The sequence below is a fragment of the Rhipicephalus microplus genome, chromosome 1 (assembly GCF_043290135.1).
Source record: "Rhipicephalus microplus isolate Deutch F79 chromosome 1, USDA_Rmic, whole genome shotgun sequence".
In the NCBI taxonomy this organism is placed as follows: domain Eukaryota; kingdom Metazoa; phylum Arthropoda; class Arachnida; order Ixodida; family Ixodidae; genus Rhipicephalus; species Rhipicephalus microplus.
In genome coordinates this window covers 291,766,942-291,790,604 of record NC_134700.1, presented here as the reverse complement: position 1 = coordinate 291,790,604, position 23,663 = coordinate 291,766,942, and the positions used below count along the sequence as shown (strand labels likewise).

The following is a 23,663-nucleotide window of genomic DNA, read 5'->3' as shown; positions in this document are numbered from 1 at the left end:
GATAGATAGATAGATACGCTTCGAGTCACCGAGGTTTGCTAAGAAATTGTTCGCATTTAGAACTATCAACGCTTGAGAAATGGTACGTGATATAGACAACTTCGTGTCCACGCAACAGTCAAGGGGTCTCGCTGAATGAAAGATGTGCTTTCATGTGCGAGAAATATGCATTGCAATGCACTGCAAACCGCGCACAAGGAGGCGTGATTTGCACTCCATTGCGTCTAATGAACCCTGCCCCTTGTGCCTGCGGGTGCATTTGTGTGCGGAGCATATACCGCGACAAAGGCTTAATTCACCAGTGGCGGCGAGTGCACAATGGACGCATCAAACATGATTTGGACGTGTGCTGACCACGAGTTGACCACGCGAGTCGGAGGGCTCGCTGCGCGCGTGCTCAGAGCGTGCCGCTTTGCGAGGGACGGCCTTTGCGAGGGACGGGTCCTTCGCGGGCCCCGCCGCAGTGGTCTAGTGGCTAAGGTACTCGGCTGCTGACCCGCTCGTCGCGGGTTCAAATCCCGGCTGCGGCGGCTGCATTTCCGATGGAGGCGGAAATGTCGTAGGCCCGTGTGCTCAGATTTGGGTGCACGTTAAAGAACCCCAGGTGGTCAAAATTTCCGGAGTCCTCCACTACGGCGTCTCTCATAATCATATGGTGGTTTTGGGACGTTAAACCCGACAAATCAATCGGGTCCTTCGCGGGTCAGCGGGTTCAGCGCCGCGCGCATCAGGCTGGCTTCCACACCGGACGACCTTCGCCGTGGCACAAGGGACGACCAGTGCCGCTCAACTGTTCCATTTTCGCGTCCGAAACAAAGCGGTGCTCAGAAGACAGCGGTGCAACCACGCTCCCCGCTTTTGCCCGCTCGAAAGCATTCCAGCAAGTCTTGTGCCAACGTCCCAACGGCTGCGAACGTGTTCGTAGTTCTGAAATGACGCCCCGATTATTATGTCCACAATCATATCTTCGTCCTGCAGGCTGGTTTTCATACCGCTATTTAATTATTTTCTGGCTATATGGAAGATAGATCGCGGCCTTCGTTCCTAAGCCGGACCCTTGCTAAGAAGCTGCCCTCGACGTTCACCCCGTAGTGAATGATCGCGGACTCGGACGGCGCACCAGCGTTGAATTATGACATATGCATGAAAGGGGCCCTGCAACACTTTTCGAGCATGGTCAGTAAACAGTGCAGATCGGTAGTCGAGGCTCCCGAAAACACGCGATCCAAACAATATAGCGCAGCACGCGCGGCCTGTAATTTGCAATAGATTCTCAAAGTCGGCCAAAAATTGCTATCTTTTTGACAAATGAGGCTGCAGTCTCAAAGACCACTACATCACAGGCCAAGCATCAGCGATTGGCCGATTTCAGCATGACGCGCTTGAAAGCCGCGAGTTCGAAGAAAAGCCGCGAATTCGAAGAAAAGAAAAAGTGCTCGGGGTCACGGGGCACGCGTTGCTTATTTTGTTATTTTTTTTCCCCGTGCCATTCCTCCCTGCTGCTTCCAGCGCTTTCGTTGGGACGAGAGAACGGATAATGCGACAAATATTAACTCCGCACTGGTACTGGAAGGATTCTAAAAAAAAATGTTGCGGTGGTGAATTCGTGAGCTGTAAGCTCCTTTAGTGAATTCATTACATGGCTACTTGGAAAACTGTTGTAGAGACCTTTTAACACGAAAGCGTTTCATGCCGGGATCCACCAAGATTTTAGTGACGCACTTACGTCACGGATATGACGTGGTAACAATTAACGCTTAAAATGGGAAAAAGAAATCGTTGAGAATTATTGGCAGATCCAACGTACAGTGGAAATCGATGGTATGCGAAGCATCAATGAGGAAGGTTGATATGTCACTTTAAAATCAGCACAATCAGCACAATATTACTAGGCGCACAGATGTAGAACAGAGTAGAAACATGTATAAATGTTATGCGCACTCATGTATCTAGATAAGATGCAAGTGTGTTGTTCATAGCCGCGTAACGACCGCACCACTAACGTTTGCAGTACCAGTACCAACAGTGGCTGGCATGTAAATTATGTCGCACATGACTTCCATATCATGATTATCATGTTTGCACCAGACATATACCTTCGTCATTGATTGACCTCACATAATACCAAAGTTGGTATATGTGAAGCTATAGTGACACGGCCGTGAGCGCGCTATGAGCGTAGCATGTAGTCATGTTTTACACGACACGCATGTAATGCTTATTATGTTTGGACGTGTCATTTACCTTCGTCGTCTATTCACGTCACAAAAAACCAAATTTGGTATATGTGAAGCTAGCGAAATGGCCGCGAGAGTATCATAAGTGTGGTATCTAGTCATGTTCTTATCATGACACGCACTTCATGATTATCATGTTTGCATCAGTCATATACCTTCGTCATCCATTCAGGTCACGTAATACCAAATTTGGTATATGTGAAGCTAGCGAAAAGCCGTGAGCGCACCATGAGCGTATGGCCTGTAGTTATGACTTACATGACATACATGTCATGATTTCTACGTTAGAGCCTGTCACTTATGTTCGCCATGCAGTCATGTCATACCATACCAGTTTTGCAATATGTCACGTAAACGAAGTCACCGCAAGAGCAGCAAGACTATGACATGTAAATCATGACATTCATGCCATACATGTGATGATTTCTATGTTATGACTACTCACTTATGCTCGTCATACAGTCATGTTAAGCCATGCGAATTTCCCCATCATCGAAACGGCTAGGAGAGCTAAAAGTTGTAGATAGATAGATAGATAGATAGATAGATAGATAGATAGATAGATAGATAGATAGATAGATAGATAGATAGATAGATAGATAGATAGATAGATAGATAGATAGATAGATAGATAGATACGCTTAGAGTCACCGAAGTTTGCTAAGAAATTGTTCGCATTTAGAACTATCAACGCTTGAGAAATGGTACGTGATATAGACAACTTCGTGTCCACGCAACAGTCAAGGGGTCTCGCTGAATGAAAGATGTGCTTTCATGTGCAATAAATATGCATTACAATGCATTGCCATCTTCTGATCTAGCATCAATATGTGCTTTGTATTGAATGCGATAACAAATAACTTCACATACCACCGAGTCTGACGTCAGTGTTGCGCGTACAGAATTTCCAATGACCATGGTTGTGTACACGATGCGCGTTAGAGATCATTCACGAAATGTCGGAAATAAACACTGTTCTTTGTAAAAACCCATATCAACTCATATATACGGTGACAGGGCAAGGTTCGGCAAGGATCACCAGGTGAATGTCTTTTTTCTTTTCCATGCGCCTCCCGTAAACATTCTTTTCGTACTCCACGAAGAGTCGAATGAACAAGACGAACCGGTCACGAGCGTTCAATAGCAGTCGTGACTTGATCCCCTTCACTTTTTTTCTTGCGCAGGTAATAATTTCGCGCCAATAGCTCGCTTCACCCCTCAGTGTTCATGCTGCTACAGCTTTCACCTTGCTCCCCGTAAAAATGCACCCGCACGGACAATCAGCCAAATTGCAGCCTTCCGGCAGGTATACGACCCTGACGTGCGGCAGCTGCAGAATCCCGTCTCACCGGTGCCACGGCTCATGTCGTATAAAGTGGGCTGATACGCAAAAAGTTAAGGTTGCAGCCGTCAGTTTCACTCTGCGTGTGTGCCTGTACAGCATTCCATTCTTCGTTTCTGTAGATATGTTGACACACCTGACATATACGCAAGCAATACGATGGGACATGTGTGCATAGATAGATAGATAGATAGATAGATAGATAGATAGATAGATAGATAGATAGATAGATAGATAGATAGATAGATAGATAGATAGATAGATAGATAGATAGATAGATAGATAGATAGATAGATAGATAGATAGATAGATAGATAGATAGATAGATAGATAGATAGATAGATAGATAGATAGATAGATAGATAGATAGATAGATAGATAGATAGATAGATAGATAGATTCATTCGCTTGCTATACGTCTATCGCGTCTCAGGGTCCACGCGTTTTTATTCCCGAAACCGGAAGAATACAACAGAATGATAAAGCTCGTTCTGCATCTTACTACTAAATGAGAGTGCAGATATTTTGCCGATTTGTGCACTGAAAGCTTGCGGATGCTGGCCAGCGCATGCTGTACATTGGAAAGGCCAAATCGTGCAGGCGAGGACACACGAGAAGAGAGCAAAACAACACAAACGTGGTTTGCACTGTCTTGTTCTCTTGTCCACTCGAACGCAGCGGTGGTCGTGTGGTTGAGCGTTCGCCCATTGAGGGAGGCGCTGCGTTTGATTTCTCATCCGGGCAGCCTGCTGGGAACCCACCGGATTTTCTACCGGGGAAAGTGGCACCCAGTCCTCGCGCTCAGTGCTGTGGACACTCACATCTCGAAAACATCACCTTTTTTTTTCGCTCTCTTCTTTCACTTCACGTATTTAGCCTCCTAAAGCCATCACTATACTTCTCGTCCCTACTGTAGTTCAAGTTTGCATGCCATGCCATTACGCACAATAAATTCCTACCTACTACTTCAACTTCCTGTCATTGCATTCCCTCATAAGTTTAATAACAGGAGAGAGAGAAAGGAATCGTCAATGATGGCCACTACAAGAAAAAAGGGAGGACAACTCGGAAACAATAACCTGAAAGAGGTGGTTCATTCCTGGCAATAAAGGTAAGAAACGCTGTAGGAAAGCGTCAAGGCACCATCACTTCGAGTCTGTGTATATAATACACGTTTTTGACACTGCGAACGGCTTGGATTGAAAACTTTGGACCTATCTTTCTGTTATCTTTCTCGGATAACAGAGATAGGTCCGAGGATAACCTCGGACCTATCTTTCTGCTCACAACCTTAAACAGGAACTCGAACATGCAACTGTTCTTTTTAAGAGAGAAAGCGCACTAATAAATACAAAATATTACAAAACAGCACGCTGTAGTTGAAAATGCAAGGCAATCGGGTAGCATGGTCACTATTATTTTGATGTTCAATGTGCTCTAAAAATAAGTGAGAGTACACGGAAAAATAGTACCAATTAATAGGCGTGCGGAAAAAGATACATTATTGCACATATTTTGAGAATTCATTTCACACACATTCGTTCCTCATACATGTTCATCATCATGTGCGTTTATCTTCCTCAGTGGTTGACTCTGAGCTTGACTCTGTGCTTCACTCTGACCTGTACCTCACGCGTGGTCGTCTATAGCGTGTCTTCGGAGCTTAATAAAGCTCGCCTTAATCGCTGCGTCACAAACGCCCGCTGATAATTCTAGGTGGATATTCCGCGGTAGTCGGGGCCATATATGTAGTCAATTTTTGTTAGAGCGCATATTTCTTATCCGTTTCGTGTTCTTGCATCGTTCATCTCTGTTCATCTATGCAGCGCATCGTTTTAATCCGCAAGGTTGTCTCGACCTGGGGCGTTTTACAGACATCTGGCACAGACGACCAACATGAGCGGAGCTTCAGGAGGTAGAGTGGGCTGGGAGGGGTCGAAAGATCACTGAGCAGCTTCCACTCCTTGTGACGCAACGGTTTAGGCGAGCTTTATTAGACCCAGAAGACATGGTGAGGTGACAACACCCGAGGCACACATCGCAGTGAAATGAAATCCCAGAGCCGATGAAGAAGATGAGCACACATGATAATGAACGTTTATGAAGAACAAAGATGTGTCTAATGAATGCCCACAATTTACACGTTTTTGTGCGACAAAAAGACATTGGGACCTTGATTACTTCATCGGACTACGGTTAAATGAAGGAAGAAGACGAGAATCGCTTGTGCGTGTGTGTGTGCATGTGTGTGCGTGCGTGTGTGCACGTGTGTGCGTGTGTGCGCGCGCGTGTGTCGTTTCGTGTGCACTGCCCTTTTTGACATATACGAAACATGTGGCTCCTAGGGCCTAGATGAGCGCCTTAATCTGGCACGAGGTTTTTCAGTGGAGACAGCTTAACCGCAGTTTACCAACAGCATATGTAGTGGCCTATTATCAATATTTCTGGCATTTATTAACCTAAGAAAAAAAGAACACATTGTCCAGATAAGTGACGAGGACAGGGTCAGCCACACTTAAGGCGAACACTTTATTTGCTTTCAAAAACACAAAGAAGCCTGTCTTTTAACATAATATCCATAAAACCTTTTGTTTCAATTTAAAGATAATTAAGGACGTCATATAAGGCGCATTTCGTCGTGAAATTGAAGAAATGCTGCAGTAATACTGAACACAAATGATATATTTCCCTTCAATAAAGTGAACGTATTGATATCTGACACAGGGGTTCTATGCCTTTGCACATAGGGCTCCGGCATATGGGCTATCGGTACCCACTTAATGGTACCAAGACAGGTAAGTTCCAATAAGAACATCTTCAGTCCCGTGAAGGCGCTACATTTGTCAAACGGACTAACAACCCAGTACTAAAACACACACACACACCCACCCACACCCACACACACACACAGACACACACACACAGACACACACACACACACACACACACACACACACACACACACACACACACACACACACACACACACACACACACACGCACGCACACACACACACACACACACACACACACACACACACACACACACACACAACGTTCTCTGAAAGAACAGTCACAAAAACAGTGCATCGTCCGATTACAAGCATGCCTCTCCAGCAATTGAAATTTTAGTGCCAATAAGAACAAGCAGCTCGAGAAAAAAGGTTTACGCAGCCGTGCCAGTTTTCGTTCGTTGCACTCGTTCACCCTACCGTATTCACCGTATACCCTTGTCATCGTGACTTTTAGATCATGCGTGAGCACGAGTAGCTCGGAAACGGAGGGATAAAAACTGGTGCGGAACTGTAGGGAGGTGAAGTACTGAATGGCGCATGCACGAAGGCAGCAGCACTTCGTATGAATCGGTCGAGACCCCGGAAACTATAGCACTGGGCAATAACATTTGCTGAACGATGTCAGCGCGAATCGCGGTGACTCGTTATCAAATTTAGGCGACAAAGAAGTGCTGCGTGTTCAGGTATTAACGTTAATTTTTTATTACATGTAACTTCGAAATACCAAGCGACTATTAGCTGTGTTCTGCCGAGTAGCAGGTCGCAAGTGTACTTGTACCTATTTAGCCAGCATAGGTGCCTGGCAGCAGCAATACTCTGCCTTCCTCAGCAGCGGCGGATGTTCAATTATGTCACCAATTAAAGCCGCAGTGTATTAAGGTACGCCCAGCGGCCTTCGCAGAACCCTACGGGGCGATGAACACCCATAAACAACCAAGCGCCAGGTCGGTGCACGCCTCTACCCATCGGGAAAAAACTAGTAGGTTCCCAGTCGGCACTGCGAATCGAACCCAGTACCTTTCGTATTGGGAGCGGACGCTCAAACTATGCAGCAACCGCTACGGTATGTATACTTCGAAATATATACCTTTTTTGCGATGAACATATGTGAGCAAATAGCGCTGTGTTCATATACACACCCACCTCTGTGGTCCCCAATGATGTCAACTCATTCGCTGACGTGCCACCTACCCTTACAATTTTGCAGACCAAATTTTTTACAAGTATAAAACTTCATGAATATTTACATTTCATAAATTTGCAGCTTCCAGAACATAACGTCAACATTTGTTTCCCCAAAATTTGATTGCTCTATATTTTGTGACACTTCCGATCAAAAAGTTCCGGCACACGGTCAAATAGGTGCACTGCCAAAGTGTAAGCTTTAAAGATTGCATAACCCCCGTACGCATGCACGCTTCGCTATACTCTTCTTTGTTTCAGTTATATCATTAACGGTGCATTCTTTTTACTAGAAGTCCCGGCGCTTTCCGTCCCAAAACTAGAGCACCGAAAGACATGTCTTTTATCTGCACACACCCTTTTATGTCCCTCCGCTGCGAATGGTCTCTGTTCTGCAGAATAAGATGCCGACGCGGATTCTTTCCGGATGAAATAACGAGGTTGCGAACATCGTGACTATTACTTGTTCTTGCTGGACCAATGAAAACCATCGGCTGAAAAAAAAAAACACAGTGTGATGGTTTCTGATACACGGTGCCCCGAATCGACGTCGCAGAAACACCTTGTTCGCGTGCCTCGGCTTGGCCGTGGCGTCGCCCCAACGGCGCGCCGGGAAACAATGGAGCGCCCCGCCCGCGCGTGCTGTCTCTCTGGGCCCTCGTTGGTAGCCACGCAACGTCGGCTCGAGGTACTTAGCGATGCCGATCCGGCCGCTCCTTGAGAGAGCGCATTGACCCACTTGCAAGGCCGTTCTCAAACGCACAAGAGAGCCGGATAAGACGAAGACCATTGTTCTGCCGCCGCGCCGATGTTAAAACGCGGTAGCGGAAAGGCCAGCATGTCATCGACGGTAGTCCGTCTGTTGCTTGCTCGCTTTGTTAACCAGTGGACGACGCGAGTAATCTCACGCTGTTGACGTGCGAGCGTAACAAGTAGGCTGGGACCACTCTCGTTTAACGCCTATTCTTGGGTGACACCTTGCGGAGCGCTTGCGGGGCTTTTTGCCGTGACCGCAAGGAGTGGTCAATGTCCTGGCGACGATAGTTATAGCGCGAGAACAAAACGACGACACAGAGACAAGAAGGACACGAAAGACACTTGTGAATATGCCTCTGTGTCGTCGTTTTGTTCTTGTGCTATAACTATCGTCATGCCATACCAACTAGCCCAAGCTGCCACACTTCCTGGCGAGTCGCGACAATGTATACTGAAAGAGAGTAGCAAGATTCAGTTTGCGCGTTCTCATTTGGAATTTGGTTGTACTTGCTTAGCGTAGCTGAACATGCACGCATGCAAGCATATTAAGTGCTTAGCAGAAGCTAATAATAATAATAATAATAATAATAATAATAATAATAATAATAATAATAATAATAATAATAATAATAATAATAATAATAATAATAATAATAATAATAATAACATATTGTTATTATTATTAACCCTATCACTGCACTCTTTTTCCTCATTCGACGGTCTTATTGAAGATGACTCGTCAGACTCGGCGGCTTCATTTCGAGCCTCAGATCTTCATTGTATGTATGGCCTAGTTTGCAGCACACAAGTGTCGTTTCCTTTTACTTTTTTTGTTTTATACAGTTCTCTTATATTCGGGAAAACCGTCCCCAACGGTCGTCACCCCATGTACACACGGAGACGAGATATCGTGGTTTGTGCTCGTTCTCCAGAGTTTGTCGACCCCGAATCTAAACAAGGAAGCAGTAGGAGCAGACGAGGACTCGGTGGGTCTTCAGCGATCGCACGTATTTTCCCTTTCCCTGATGTGGCATGCACCAAGGCTGTGTCGCAGTCTCGTCGACGTAATCGTGTTTCCGGTAGCACCGCCTCTCTCCTCGCTTCTTTCTTTCTCGTTGTTTTTACGTACGCGTCTCTCTCGGTTCTTCGCCTCTTTGCTCAAGGGGGCACGCGTTCAACCGCACAGGAGCCGGTTTGAGCCCGGAGCAGGCATAGAAGCAAGCGCCGTTGACACGGCGAGGCCTCGTCCTCCTCGGTGCTTGGCGCTCGGCTGAACTTGACCTAAGGGGAGTCTCGCGACGACGGTGACGGTCGCCTGCGCGACCGTCGTCGCCTATGGCGGGGACAGGGCCTTCTGCAGTAACGGCATGGACTCACTAGCGCTACAATTTAGAAAGAAATATATTAGCCTGTTTCGGTTAAGGGTCCTCAGCAGCTTTGCGCTACGTCAACCAGAACTGTCTATTGGAGAATTAAACATTACTAAACGACCAGGAGCGCGTTATATTAGCCCAGAGGTGAGTGACATCCTCATTCCAGGTAGCCATGGCTTGTAGCCGATGCCCGAGCCCTTTCCAACAGCTGCAGCTGGTTCTCAGGGTTTAAAGACATTGTCAACAACGCCTCCCACTGGTCTTCAGGAGTATTATACAGTGCGGATAGGTGGCTGTCTGGAACCTGCTAGAAGTCGCTGCTTGTTCTCAAGTCAGCCACTTGTGACTAGGTGGATAGTGGCCTCGTTGCTTCCTGTTATACGCGAGTACTTCTGTGTATTTTCTCGGCAGTCGCTTCTCTGTGGTTCCTGAGTCAGAACACCGCTGCGGAGTACGTGTGTGCTCTCGGGCTTCGGCACTCGGTTCCCCGCCAAGAATTCACGCTCTGGTGTCCAGAGGATACTTGCGTAATAGGAGTCGCAATCGAAGAGAATTTGAAGGGCTGATCTTGGACACGCTTTTTCTGAATACTTAGGTATACATAATATAGCGAAACAAAACAAGTACCCAGAAAGGTGCACAGAGGATGACCACACGTGCGCGCATTTCCTTGTTTTGTTCTGCTATATTATTATGTATTTATGTCGAAACCAACTAGCCTGAATTTCAGCTTTAGCTTGTGAATGCGTCACCATGGTTACCGACGCGCAACTAATTCTGTCTATTTGCATGTGTCATAGAGAGTCTATAGTGTCGAGGCCTCGAAGCGGCTTGCGAATGCACTCTCTTGTGTTCCTTTGTGCTCCCAGCCACACTCCCAGAGAACAGAATGGAACGCAAGGGCTTGTGTATGAAGATCGCTTTGGGCCCCTGCACTAAACTCCAGTTTTATACCCCTATAGCAGTAGCGTCCCCAATGACTTCGTTTTTCTGTACTCTCCTCGCCGGGCGCTCCCAAATAGAGTGCAGAAGAACGCAATGGCATGTATACTCAAGCTGTTTGCGGTACCCTGCAACTCTTTAGCCGTCGGGTCAACAAGATCTGCAAGGGCCGTTTCATGCGCTAGCCGCCCAGCCGTGACGCACCGTGCCGGGACACTAGCTGTACACCAGAGGGGGGGGGGGGGGGGCGCACAGCCGCACAGCCGCATGGGCGTTGCGGCTGTGCGGGAAGCGCGTAGAACGGCCCTAAAGCTCTGTAAGACAGTTTCATGGAACTTTTATAGGGTTTTAGGGAGCTTGCGCGGAAAACGAAAGCATAGAACATTGCGATGGTCTTCACTTAGTGTATTCTTGGGGAATATCAAGTGTTCGGCACATTGTATAGTCCCGGACACAACATGGCAGGGGAGTGGGAACATGACAGCAATACTTTTTGTAAATTACATTGCTGCTAACGCCTCCTGCGAGAAAAGCGTGCAAGGAGAGCGTGATGTCAACGCGCAGCTGCGGCGTGGCCAACTTGGCACCACTCCAACACCTGCGGCGAGGGGAACGCGTTGCGGCGCGTTCGTACGTACGTACGTACGTGCGTACGTACGGCGTCACACATGGAGTCAAAGAGCTACTTCGCATCTGGTGCACAAACCTCATATTCGGTACTGATTGAGGGTTGATCGCCCGTTCGAGTCGTGCCACATCGTCCGAAATCATAGCCTCGGTGCTGGGCACTTACGCTCTATAAGTCCATAAACACGCGCGCTGTTGTACTATAATCTGATCAGCACGCAGAGAATGCTCATTCTATTTTCCTCTCGAAGGAAAATTCTCATATCCCCTGCGTGGGCTGCTCGACCATATAACTTCGTTCCGCGCAAGCTTCATCATCGTGCTTCGGCGTTCCCTCGAGTGCTCGATCGAGCGCTAAACCAAGGTCGCCGAGGTCAGTGTGTTGCGGCCGACTCGGGCGCCGAACTCTTTCTTTCTCTTTTAACAAGCGGGTCACAGAGAGAACGGCCCGCGCTGTAAAAACAGCGCGGACCGTTCTCTCTGTGACCCGCTTGTTATAAGCGGCCGCTCCGCAGAAACGGCCCTCGGAGCATTTCAGGTAGGTGGGCAGGTAGACGCTCGCTGCTCTTCTCGAAGAAAGCCCCACCGCTATAGTAAGTACGCACTCTGTAGCATCCAACGGCGTTTCACTTCAGATTGGGCACGCACGGCTATCGAGCACTTCGGAGGAGAGAAAACGTCCCATGTCTAGCTTCGTGGAATAGCACCATTGCCTGAAGTAGCTTTCAGATTGCCATCTGCTCCATCGCTTCTCGCTATATAGGTGGCTGCTCAAAAGGGTGCCGGTTAGAGCCCCTTTCACTTATTTTTTTTTTATTTCCCGCTCGAGATTTCACGGCTGACTTTTTCTCGAAGCTGGATCGGGAAGTCAGTCGACTGCCTGAGGAACGGGCGCGTGCCTGTCATTTCATTTTCCTTCGTTATCTTGCTGGAGAAATTTGACCCGACGTGGCGCTGCTGTACAGGGAGATATACAATTGAGGCCAGCCGTAGGAGGTCGACGAGAGTGATGCTTCCGACAGCGAGAAAGTTTCACTCGTGTACTTCTGCACAAGTGGAGGAGGCTCGCAGACAGACGGTGCACATGGCATCAGAGAGAAAGAGAGAGGAGCAAGGAAAAGAAGGCACGTTATTCAGTGGCACGTCTGGTTTGCTACCCCACACAGGGAAAGGAATAAAGGGGTGAAAAGATAGATGAAATGGAAAATCGAAAAAGAGAGAGAATCGCGTACATGCACAGTTGCAGGAGCGCACCAAGTCTGCTGGCGGCCACAGAGACATACCGAGGTGAAGAAGGGAACGCAGGCTTTTAATGCACTGCAGTTATGCCTCCGTGGAAGAGGTTTAATCTTGTCGCAGAACAGTGCATTTACGACATCGCGGCCATGAGTACGTCACAGGAAACGAGGGAATGCAGCGCGCAATGTAATTCTCTTTCTGAAAGTTGCTCTTTATGGAAGCCGCCTCACGTGAAAGTCAAGACAACGCTCTTTTCGCTGAAAGTGATCTTGTCTTACTACCTTCAACCTCACTTCTTCCCCTTCATATGCCGCGGCTGGTGTGACGTACTTTCACGTTCTTGCGGGGGTTGAGCTTTTGGTAATATTCCAACAAATGAAATATGGTACATTAAGCAGCAACACAGGGTGTACAAAAAGAAAATACTTCTCGCAAGCGCGTGCAGATTCCATGCGCACGGTAACCCAAGAAAGTCTTGAGTCCATGGTCAAGAAAGGCCAAGTACATGCGAATTTTCGCCGAAAAATGCTCTCTCTCTCTCATCGAAAAATTCACGCATTGAATAATTCCCATAGCAGCTTCACAGATCCCTCATTTTGAAAACGAGGTTCTCAGCACAAAGATACAAAAAAAAAAGAGCGGCTCTCACGATCGCCTTTTTTTCCTCCTATATGCTTCTCAGACACTGCGAAAGTAATTAATGAACGCGCAGGAGGTCCCGCGTCACGCGCATGGTTCTGTCTTCCTCAAGAAGACCCGGTGATCTACGTCCTCGCAGTAACAGGTCAGGTCGTGCGTTGTGTAGTTGGCTACACAGCAATGCACGAATAGTCTTCGTCTACGACCCTTACTTATTGGTAAACGCAACAGGAGGATTCGTTTCCCGACAGTTTCTACCACTTTTCATCAGGGCTCAACACCAATTGCCTATATAGGGAGATTATTTTATCTCTGGGTGGGTGAAGGCGAGATTAAAGCACTCTTTATGTACACGTTCGTGCGTGCGCTTGAATGTGTAATGCGTGCTGTGCATGCCACATGCAAAATTGAGAAACTTGGAGGAGAGAAGGATATTTGAAACCCTCGCCTCTTCTCGATAACTGCCCTGCCTGGCTACCACCTCTTCGATATATTTATTTATTAGCTCATTGTTGGCCGGAAGCGAAGAAGTGGAAAGACAAAGCGAGATAGCGGGCGCGAATAATGCATGGTGCGTGCCGGGTCGCCCCCGCCAGTGCTCGTGTAAGTTCTCGTCTCACGTTGAGTTCCAGCGCGTTCGTGTAACGGGATGGGAGGGCCCCCTCAAAGGGATCTCTCTCGTCATCGCGTTGTCTTTCCGGCTCATGCGCTCAAGGAAACGAACGGACTGTCAGGGGATACGAATCGTGACTCTCGGTGAGCGTGCGCAAGTTTCAGCGTGTGTGTCTGTAATGAGCACAAGGAATGAAATCGCAAGTATACTTGTAGTGCGTGTATAGCTGGCGAGAGGCCTTTCAGCCTCCGGGCCAGCCCTCTTCTCTCTCTGGCTCTCCCTCTCTCACTAAAACCATGCACTATTGTCGAAGCTACATATATCCTCCTGCATATTTAACCGAATGCAACTTTGAATGCCTTCTTATCTCGAGGCAATCTTTCATCATTAGCTCTACGAGTACTCATAGAAAACCCAATAATCACGCATGCTATACCCTTGCACCGAATGCATACGAAGGGCAGAGTATACGAAAAAAAAAGAGACAAATTTGCGCAGCTTGCGCTAGGTCGCAGCAGCGTGTCAACAGCATGGCACAGGACCGGGACGAGGCATTTGCCCTGCAGTGGGCGTAGTTAGGATGATGATTTTAATAATAATAATAATAATAATAATAATAATAATAATAATAATAATAATAATAATAATAATAATAATAATAATAATAATAATAATAATAATAATAATAACAATGATGACGATGATGACGATGATGATGATGATGATGGTGGTGGTGGTGGTGGGCTTACAGCACATTTGGTGGGCAAGTTTCAGCTGCTCTTGCTAACCCTCAGTACAGAATGCTTGGGTGGTCATTGAGTGCGTCACGGTTCATGACGATTATAATTTTTTTATCTACTATACACGGCAAACTTCGACCTTAACAGCCCCGCTGTAAAGAAAATAAAGAAGAAAGAATTTTGGAAGTTTTATCTATCTAGAACCACTTAATTACTGCTCAATCACGGATTGGCGATATGCTGGATTGTGCTTTATATACACAAATCATGGTGCTTTATACTAATCGTTTATACGTGCAAATCGTGGCTCATGATATGCGCATGGCAACTACAGTTTTAAGAGCTGTCTATTGCCGCGCAGAAAAAAAAAAGGCTACAATTCGAAGCGCCAGCCAATAAAGGACCGTCAAGAAGTCAATCAGTTTTCTGCATGCAGATAGCCGGCAATAGAGGCAGTTGCACGAACTAAAGGCATGCCTACATACCCAGGCATGAATGTATACCGTCGGGGCGCGGACGAGAGCCAGCGACTTGGTCTTCACGAACTTCAGAGCGATACTACCTGCACATTGAGTTGCGCCCACGTCTCGTCTGGCCATGTACCGACTGACCAACCAGCGGCGTAAATTGGGTTGTTACAGTTGACGAATAAGAGGCATGCATTTTGGGTGTCGCCGTCCTTAAATTAACACTTTTGTGTTGCGTACGTTTTCGTTAATATTTTGGCTGCCTGGAATCGAACTGCCGACATATATAGAGAGAAAAATTGACGCATGAATAGCCCTGTGGCCTTGTAGTTGTATTCAATTAACCGCGGTATGTCAATAGTATATACTGAACTGATAGTATAACAGGCTGACAGAAGCGCAACGGAATGCAAAATGCCGTATTTCATTCACGCCACTTTTAGTCGTCCTGAATTCGCGGCCACTAATTAGCCACCATCTTCGGTAACCCCCACAACGCTGCACCGTATTAAGACGCGAGGCAGGACAACGTAATCTGGAACAGGAGCACAAAACGCAGCTTTGTGCGTGCAAGCAACGCACGCACTATACACAACACCGAGGCGATTCTTCGTTCCCACACTATCGTGAACGTTGGTACCGCTTTTTAGATGCGGAGCATCTTATACTCGCGCCTTGTAGTGCGCCGTCCGCGTCGTCCGCGCCGTCCGCGCCGTCCACACCGCTTCTCGAACATTCGACAGCTGACGCGCGCGCATGCGCCGTCGCGCCGTCGCCCACTTTTCCACCATCTGTGCATCCCTTCCTCCTCTACACACCGCGCGCGCTTCACTCCTCCACCATCTGTGCACCCTTCCTCCTCTACACACCGCGTTCGACATCTACAATTCCCCTGATTCTCCAGTGGACGCGCATGTGGCGTCGCACTTCGAGAACATTCAACAGCTGACAGTGCATGCGCCGTCGTGCTGTATATATACTCAAGGTCGGCGCTCGCTCGCTCAGTTGCCGCTCGTCGGTTGGTTTGTACGGCGCGTCGACGTCCAAGGTCACGGTGAAATGAATTCCAACGAATCCACAAACACAATGATCGACGTCCCTTCGACCAGCGCCGCCCTTTCGCATACGTGTGTACGTGTTCACTCATTTAACACCCCCTCCTACAACCACGTTAACCAATTTAGCCATCGACCCAAGTAAGTCGCAATTTAACACCCCATTTCACAACCACGTTAACCACGTTAACCAATTTAGCCATCGACCCAAGTAAGTCGCACTTTAACACCCCGTTAACCAATTATATGGTCCGCATACTCCTCAGTGTTCCCCCGAGGGAAGCTGCGGGCAATTTTTTTTTTGTTTGTTTCCTTATCGACTGCGCATGCTATATAGGCATACGGGCACGGAGCGGGTGGTGACCGGTGGATCGCCAGAAGAATTGGCTGAGCGCGCCCGCGTTCGTTGGCATGCCTCGCGCGCGTCCGTGTTGGCCCCGCCGAGAGGCGCCGCGCCCTCGATCACCGCCGCATGCATTGAGCTGGTTGCCCGGTTCGATTGCCACCACCGCCGAGGGCGTGTCTTTCTCTTGGCCGGGTTGTGCCGTTTACACACATACACGAGTTCACGTGCATTAGACACGATCATCGCTGCCCATTCTATGGGGGGGGGCCTCATTTCTTCTTCTTTCTTCTATTGCGCCACTGGAGAGCGGGTGGCCGAAATTTCTCGATCTACTTACAAGGGCGGACCGTTCCTCCAACGCCATCACGATGTTCGAGTTTCATTTGCCACGGACGTAGTGAGTATAGTGCGAGTGACAAGTTGATCAATATTCTGCGATGTCGTTAGCGGAGAAAGAAAAATGATTTTTTCAGGGGCGAAGCTTCTTAAGGCGTGGGTATGTCCATCCCTTGTATGCATGTAGTAGTATACGTAGCCACCGGTGGCACATGCCCGCTCTAGAGCGGCGGGTATGTGCCACAGGGGATGCGAATTGGAGATGGCGGTACTTTAAGTGTTCACTAGATGGACGCACTGACGGACGGACAGACAGACTAGCAGACGGACAGATGGACGCACGAACAGACAGACAGGCAGGCAGGCAGATGGATGAACAGACTCGCGGACGGACGCATGGACAGACGAACGGTACGCATGAATGGACGCACGGATGGTCATCATTCACTCTGTGGACATGATGTGATTTTTTTGTGTCTCACGCGTTTCAAAAAAGTGATTCATTCACTGTAACGAGGAAGATAAACATAGGGGAAGAATGATTATTAGATACTTGGAGTGGATTTAGTTTCTCTCAAAGGAGAGCCAGAGAGGATGAAATGGTTTTGATCTTAATGAACGTGTCATGCTACATTTCCAAGACAAGTGGCTTATATGGCCCCTCGAATTCTACACTGCACTTGAAACGTAAAAAAGAAAAACAAACAAGCAGAGTATGATGTTTTCACAATTGATTGTTTGTGTTCTGCATATGTACAAAATAGGCATTCACGCCATTTGCAATTATCATCGTTTGTCTTAATTCAGTGGCTTTTAGCGTGACCGAGGGAGGAAAGGGGTCATGTAAAGCGACGAAATTAAGAAGTCTCAAAGAATGAGACGAACATTCGCAGTTATGTCTGGGTTAAAGAGATCATTGGGTGAGGTCGTCGTCCGGCCCTGAAGTTGAGGTAGACTGATAATGATGATGGTGGTGGTGATGATGATGATGATGATGATGGTGATGATGATGATGATGATGATGATGATGATGATGATGATGATGATGATGATGATGTGCAGTCGCTTTCGTGAGCTCTTACCCGTGTCAGATAAGTTGAAGCGATGAAAAAAAAGAATAGTGAGTACTAAATTATGAACGCTTGGGTGAATAATTTAAAAATACTTTTACGGAGGTATTAGAAATGCGCCTTGCACAAAATGCGAACCACGAATACTTCATTCTCACCGGAAAGTTTGGCCCCTAAGCAGGCCAGAAAGCGGAACAGCACACAAGTCCGAATGCCGGCATCACCAATTAAGAACGACAGAACGCTGAGTCGTTTCCACATCAGGGCGCACGGAGTGGCGCGTTCGTTTTAGCGCGTTGAAGAAGAAAAAAAATTTCCCGCGTGCGAGCTTATCCACATGAATGATGGCGTCGTTTTCGATGACACAAATGATAACGGAGTGCTGCGCCCAGCCACGGTCTTCCGTCATTTAGCGTATGCGTGTCCCACATAAAAAAAAAAAAACATCGCGCCAACCGAGAACACAGCGACAGAGCAACAGTGGTTTAAAATGTAAAGTGGCACTGATGTTATGCGCAGGTAACGTACCACAGCTCTTCTATTTTCGGTGTTTCGTTCTTTTTTGTGTGTATTTTTGTGCTTTCGTTCTCCTGGCGTTCTAGATCCCTTCTCAGTCATAAAACAAAGCGACGGCGTTGAACAATGAAGTCAGTGGGGACCACTAATTGCAGGGGCTGGCCGTATGGGAATAATGCCTCCAGGCAGACCGTGTGTCGTTTGAAGCAAAGAAACGATCAACGTAGCTGCCAGCCTCACAAAAATGCGTCGACTGCCGTATGCTTTGTACAGAAAGAACGACCCTTAGAGTTGCTGCTAGTCTGACGAGAGAGAGAGAAAGAGAGAGAGATATTGGAGCAAGAAAATACAACGAAGCTAACCAGACGCACGCCCCGTTTGCTATACTGCGCTCAGAGAAGGAAATAAAAGGGAGAGAAACATGCGTTACAGAAAATCGAATAGAATGATGTGCTTCTACGAAAAGGCTTGCCTCTCTAGACGATTATATACTTCTTAGTTCTGGCGATACGTGTCAAGACATGTATGCCACCGCTCAAGCGAAATGACACTTTATCATCTTTGTGACTATCAAGTATGTACTATGACTAGTGGTTTCGAGCATCTTACTTTTTTTAACGTTTTCTGGACAAAACCATAGCAGTCCTTACCAGTTATCGCAGACGTGTACTGTCGGCTTGTACATAGACACACATGATTGACAGTATAAAACAATGCTATAAGCGTATACTGTTCCAAGATGGCATTACTGTACAACTACCCGCTAAGCGACTCCGTGAGTACATAAGAAAACGAAGGAAGCAGGCAATAAGTGCGAACGCCTTTGTCCCTTTCACTCTTCGTTTCACGCATTTAAGGTTTTAGACGCCTGAGTGCTACAGCACATCCTTGTACTCTGGCATTCCAAAAAAATCATTTTTGTAAAGCGTGGTCTATATATGTTCCCTCAGACAGGCTAGACAGGCGAACACGCACACAATTTAATCCACCCTGTCACGTACAACACGCAACTGTAAGGCTTTTCAAGGCATCACGTTTTCAAATGGGACGTCCCACTACTCAGTCCTGTCACCGGTATGCTTCCGTCTTCACTTAACTATATATAGATATCGGTAGATTAAAAGGAATGAATTCTTGAGTTCAGCCCGATAAAGGACCGCGATATGATTACGAGGAATGCCGGAGTGCAGGTAGTCTGCACTGAGTTTGACCATAATAAATTTATATCTTTGCGATGTCCACGAATGTCCTTACATTTCCCCGCTATCGAAATACGGCTACAGTGGCCGCGACTGTAATGCTTAACAGAGTGACAGCTTACCGACAAAACTGCCCTTGTCGACATGTCGGTACGCTAAAAAATTGAACGGAGCTAATACAAATATTATTCATCACTGGGCGTGCCCCGCAGTTGTAAATTCGCCCTGCTCTGTCTTCGGCTGTTATGTCGGCAAACTGCGGTCTTTCATCGCACCACAATGGTATGCAATTTCTAACTCGGCAAATGAAGAGGCTTTAATGCTATGCTAAACTTGTGTAAATGATGTTCAAATACTCAAAAGACAAATTTCCCGATCGTATACGAATAATCGACTTTAAAGGCAAACTTCTCGGAAAACACTCGAATGATTTCTCTCTTCTCATCAAGGTGAAACAATAAAATTGCGTTAAGACAGCTTGGTAAATTATACTAATGACTTATACCCGCTATTTGATATGTACAATATAATCCAGTTCACAAGTTATTAAACTACAGAACTCATTATATTACCAGATAAATTACCTGATACACCACTGAATTGGAACAAATGAGCAAGCATCTCACGGCACAGATGCGTACCAAGCGTTGTGTTCTTTGACGGATAACAATTAAGTGCTGCACAATTTTTTTTTCAAATAGACGTAAAGGTCGCGAGACTACAAAAGAATGCCTCGTTTTACTCGGATTGATACAAGAAGTTCGTGAGCTGCTTATACGTGAGAAACTCTCCTCTAACCAAATTGATCAAACAAGTTATAGCTTTTGCATTAATACTGCCTTCCCTCGGCTACATTAAGTGCTTCTATATCCTACCCATTGGAAGAAAAATGAAATTTATATAATTTAGGACGTTCAGTACTCGAATTCGCGTTATTCGAACTAAATTACTGTAGGCATAACCCAAACTGTTTTCAAAGTTTCGAATATCCGCACACCCCGTACGTGTTTCGTATAGACACACCACTACAATTAGGTTAGTGTTATTGTTAATGATCTTGTTATGGGAGGAAAATTAAGTTTAGTAAGCTATCGCTTCATTGCTGCTGTCAAGTGTTGTCCCCTTGCTCTCGACTCCTCATGATACCACGTAAATATGAACGCCAATACTGGTAGTAAATTGATTATAGCAGATATTTCAGCCGGCATTTCTTGAAGATAGAGTAAAACATTTTGAGCAAACAATAAAGAAAATATCCCACGAGCCTGAATACGTTGCCACCGCATCCTCCCTTACTGAGACACTGGTCTTGAGCAATATTGTTTGCCTGGGCTTGTAAAACGCCCTGGCCTAAGCACCGGGTCATGAGCATGGATTTGTCAAATTATGTGATAAACATTGACAGAGATAGGTTAACGCGCAATTCTAGACTATTAATTAGTCAAAAAAAAAACAATTAACGGACGTGGAGAATACAGAAGCGTAATGATTAGGAAGGGTGCTACCTTGCCAAGGTCAGGCTTTACAAACCGCATATGCAACTTCAACAATACTGGCAAAATTAGCAGAGTTCCGGCTGCAAACTACTCAGGAATCTTAATGTCGCCTTTTCCGATATCTGTTAACCTTCACTGTAACACTCAATCAATGACACAATGACCAGCATATTAATGAATATGTCGAAGAGTAGGCAGAGTTACAACCAGCTTTAGTTGGCAATGCCAAGAAACACTTCATTTCAGTAACACATGCATTTGATGAACTTGCTAATTTTTTGATTAATTTAATTGGACACGTACTCGTTATTTCGCGGTGATTTAAAGCAGTGTTTTGGTTTTTGAATTTCGCAACCCACTGTTATGAAACGCGGTTGGGTTCTAGAGCTCACATTGAGTATATGTCCGAAGTCGTTGAACATGCATAAATGTTCGTACCCTGACATTTCTTGGTGTTCATGCTCGAACGTCCCCACTGCTTCTTTCTCACAGCTCACTGGTGGTGGCGACCCTCTCGCCACGTACAATACACCACAGCGAATCGATGTGGTATTGAAAGCCTTGCAGTACACTATCTTTAGACGATTACACCAAACTAATTCAATCTTGTCAAGAGATCGCCTGACAGTCCAGCGCTCACCTTATTCCGTTGGAGGAGATGCTGGCGGCGCGGTATCCCCGACGAGAACGACGTCGGCGTTTATCCACGGGCCAGGGCGACATCGCGTGCACTTTGCGCCACAACGCGTCCTCAGCGAGCCGACTCCGGCGGGCGGCCGCCGTTGTTTGGGCGCCGCTGCATCGCCGCGCGAGTACGCGCCTTGACGCGCCCTCCTCTCCTGCTCTCCAAACGAGGCACCTCCTCGCGACTAGACGATTTTCGCTCGCACGAGATCTGGCCGAAGACCTCGTGTGCTTTTTCCTACCTTTACTACCTGTGCAACTGCAGGGGAAAAAATAAAGTGCCAGGTTACTGGTTAGTTTGGTTAGTTAGGGGAAGAAGAAATAAGGTGCCAGGTTACTGGTTAGGTTGGTTGGTTAGCTAGTTAGCTAGCTAGTTAGCTAGTTAGTTAGCTAGTTAGTTAGCTAGTTAGTTAGTTAGCTAGTTAGCTAGCTAGTTAGTTAGCTAGCTAGTTAGTTAGCTAGTTAGTTAGCTAGTTAGTTAGCTAGTTAGCTAGTTAGTTAGCTAGTTAGTTAGCTAGTTAGTTAGCCAGCTAGCTAGTTAGTTAGTTAGTTAGTTAGTTAGTTAGTTAGATGAATCGTTGGCGTATTACGTTTCATAAAAATGGTACGAGTTGAGTGCTCAGGAAATTTCGACCAACTGGGACTAATCAGCATACACATAAATTTATGAGAAGACATGGGCCCTCATATACCATTTTCACCTTCTTATAAATGCGGTCGTTTACGACCAGAATTCGATTAGGTGACCATCGCGTCAGTAGTCCAGCACCGTAACCACACCACGTCGGGTTAGTTGGCTGGTTAGTTAGTTAGGTCAAGTCGTAAGGGTTAGTATTGACACATACTTTATTGCGCTCGATTGCCGTTATCGTACTCAGGGGACGCATGGTATTGGCATGAGGCCTGGTGATGGGCCCCAACGACTTGACCCACTACGAGAAAAAGGCACTGGCTCGGGCGGTAGTACATAGGAAGATAAAAACAAACGAAAATTGAAGTAGCTTCACTGACTAAATACCGTGAATACTCGTCTAAGCAGCTGTACTGGTGCCATCATATTATTTAATTGCTTGAATTTGCTCTAGTCACCATCCGCATTGTTTAACCTGTCTTCGCGACGGTCATTCATATTTCAAATTGATAACGTTTAGTTTCGTTCAGTGAAACCGAGGTGAGGAGTAAGGCTTGCATACCCGCTAGGTTTGATGATGATGATAATCACCTATATGCATGGCTCACCCCCACTCTGGTCATGGACATTCTTCTCAGTCGGCCGGAGGTGAAGGAGGGGACTTGGCCTGTTTATGTGGCACATGCCCACAAGAGGCTGCCTTACGCTCCGCAGGGTTACCCTCGACCTTAAAGAGCTCCGCTGTTGACTAAATGGGAATTGGTACATTGTTCGCAACAGGTGTACAAAAATATGCATTGATAGAAAAAGAAGGAAGATGGGACCATGAAGTAGACGACGATAATACAATTCTTTTAACCATTTTATGATACATTAGATATACAATTAATGAGTCAGCCCTTCCATCTAAGTATTCGTTTCTCGGCCAATCCCCCTGAATGGGTGAGCGATTATTATAAGTTATCGTCGTCGTCGTCGTTGTCATCATCATCATCATCATCATCATCATCATCATCATCATCATCATCATCATCCTTCACTCGATGCTTGGCACTCGGCCAGTGACACGACATCCCATCTCAGCACAAGCCGGCGTTGATTCGAGGAAAATTGAAGCCCATTTGCTCGATATGCCTTTCTCATTCGAATTCATGCTCCAACGAACATACGCTAGATTTCCCCACAAAGATAACGTAGCCTCACACGTTCGCCGCACAGCCTTCCTCGCTCTTTATTTCGTGCCACGCGCTTTGTTTACGGTGGCAGTGCGTGTGTCCTCGAAAGCTATACAGCTCAGCCTAAGTTATGGCACACATTACCGCGTCGCCGCGAAGGAGCCAGGCCCTCCATTATCTGTGGTCTGGCGGCCATCGTCCAC

The 23,663-nt window shown here is 46.7% G+C and overlaps 1 protein-coding gene across 1 annotated transcript in view; it reads right to left on the bottom strand.

Annotated features, from left to right (window-relative positions):
* LOC119159405 (beta-1,4-mannosyl-glycoprotein 4-beta-N-acetylglucosaminyltransferase) overlaps nucleotides 1–21,746 on the bottom strand; it is a 47,973-nt gene extending 26,227 nt beyond the window's left edge. Inside the window, exon 1 of the mRNA XM_037412154.2 lies at nucleotides 21,611–21,746. The gene's annotated coding sequence lies outside the window, so the exon portion shown is untranslated. The remainder of the gene's footprint in view (nucleotides 1–21,610) is intronic.
* Nucleotides 21,747–23,663: the final 1,917 nt, after the last annotated feature.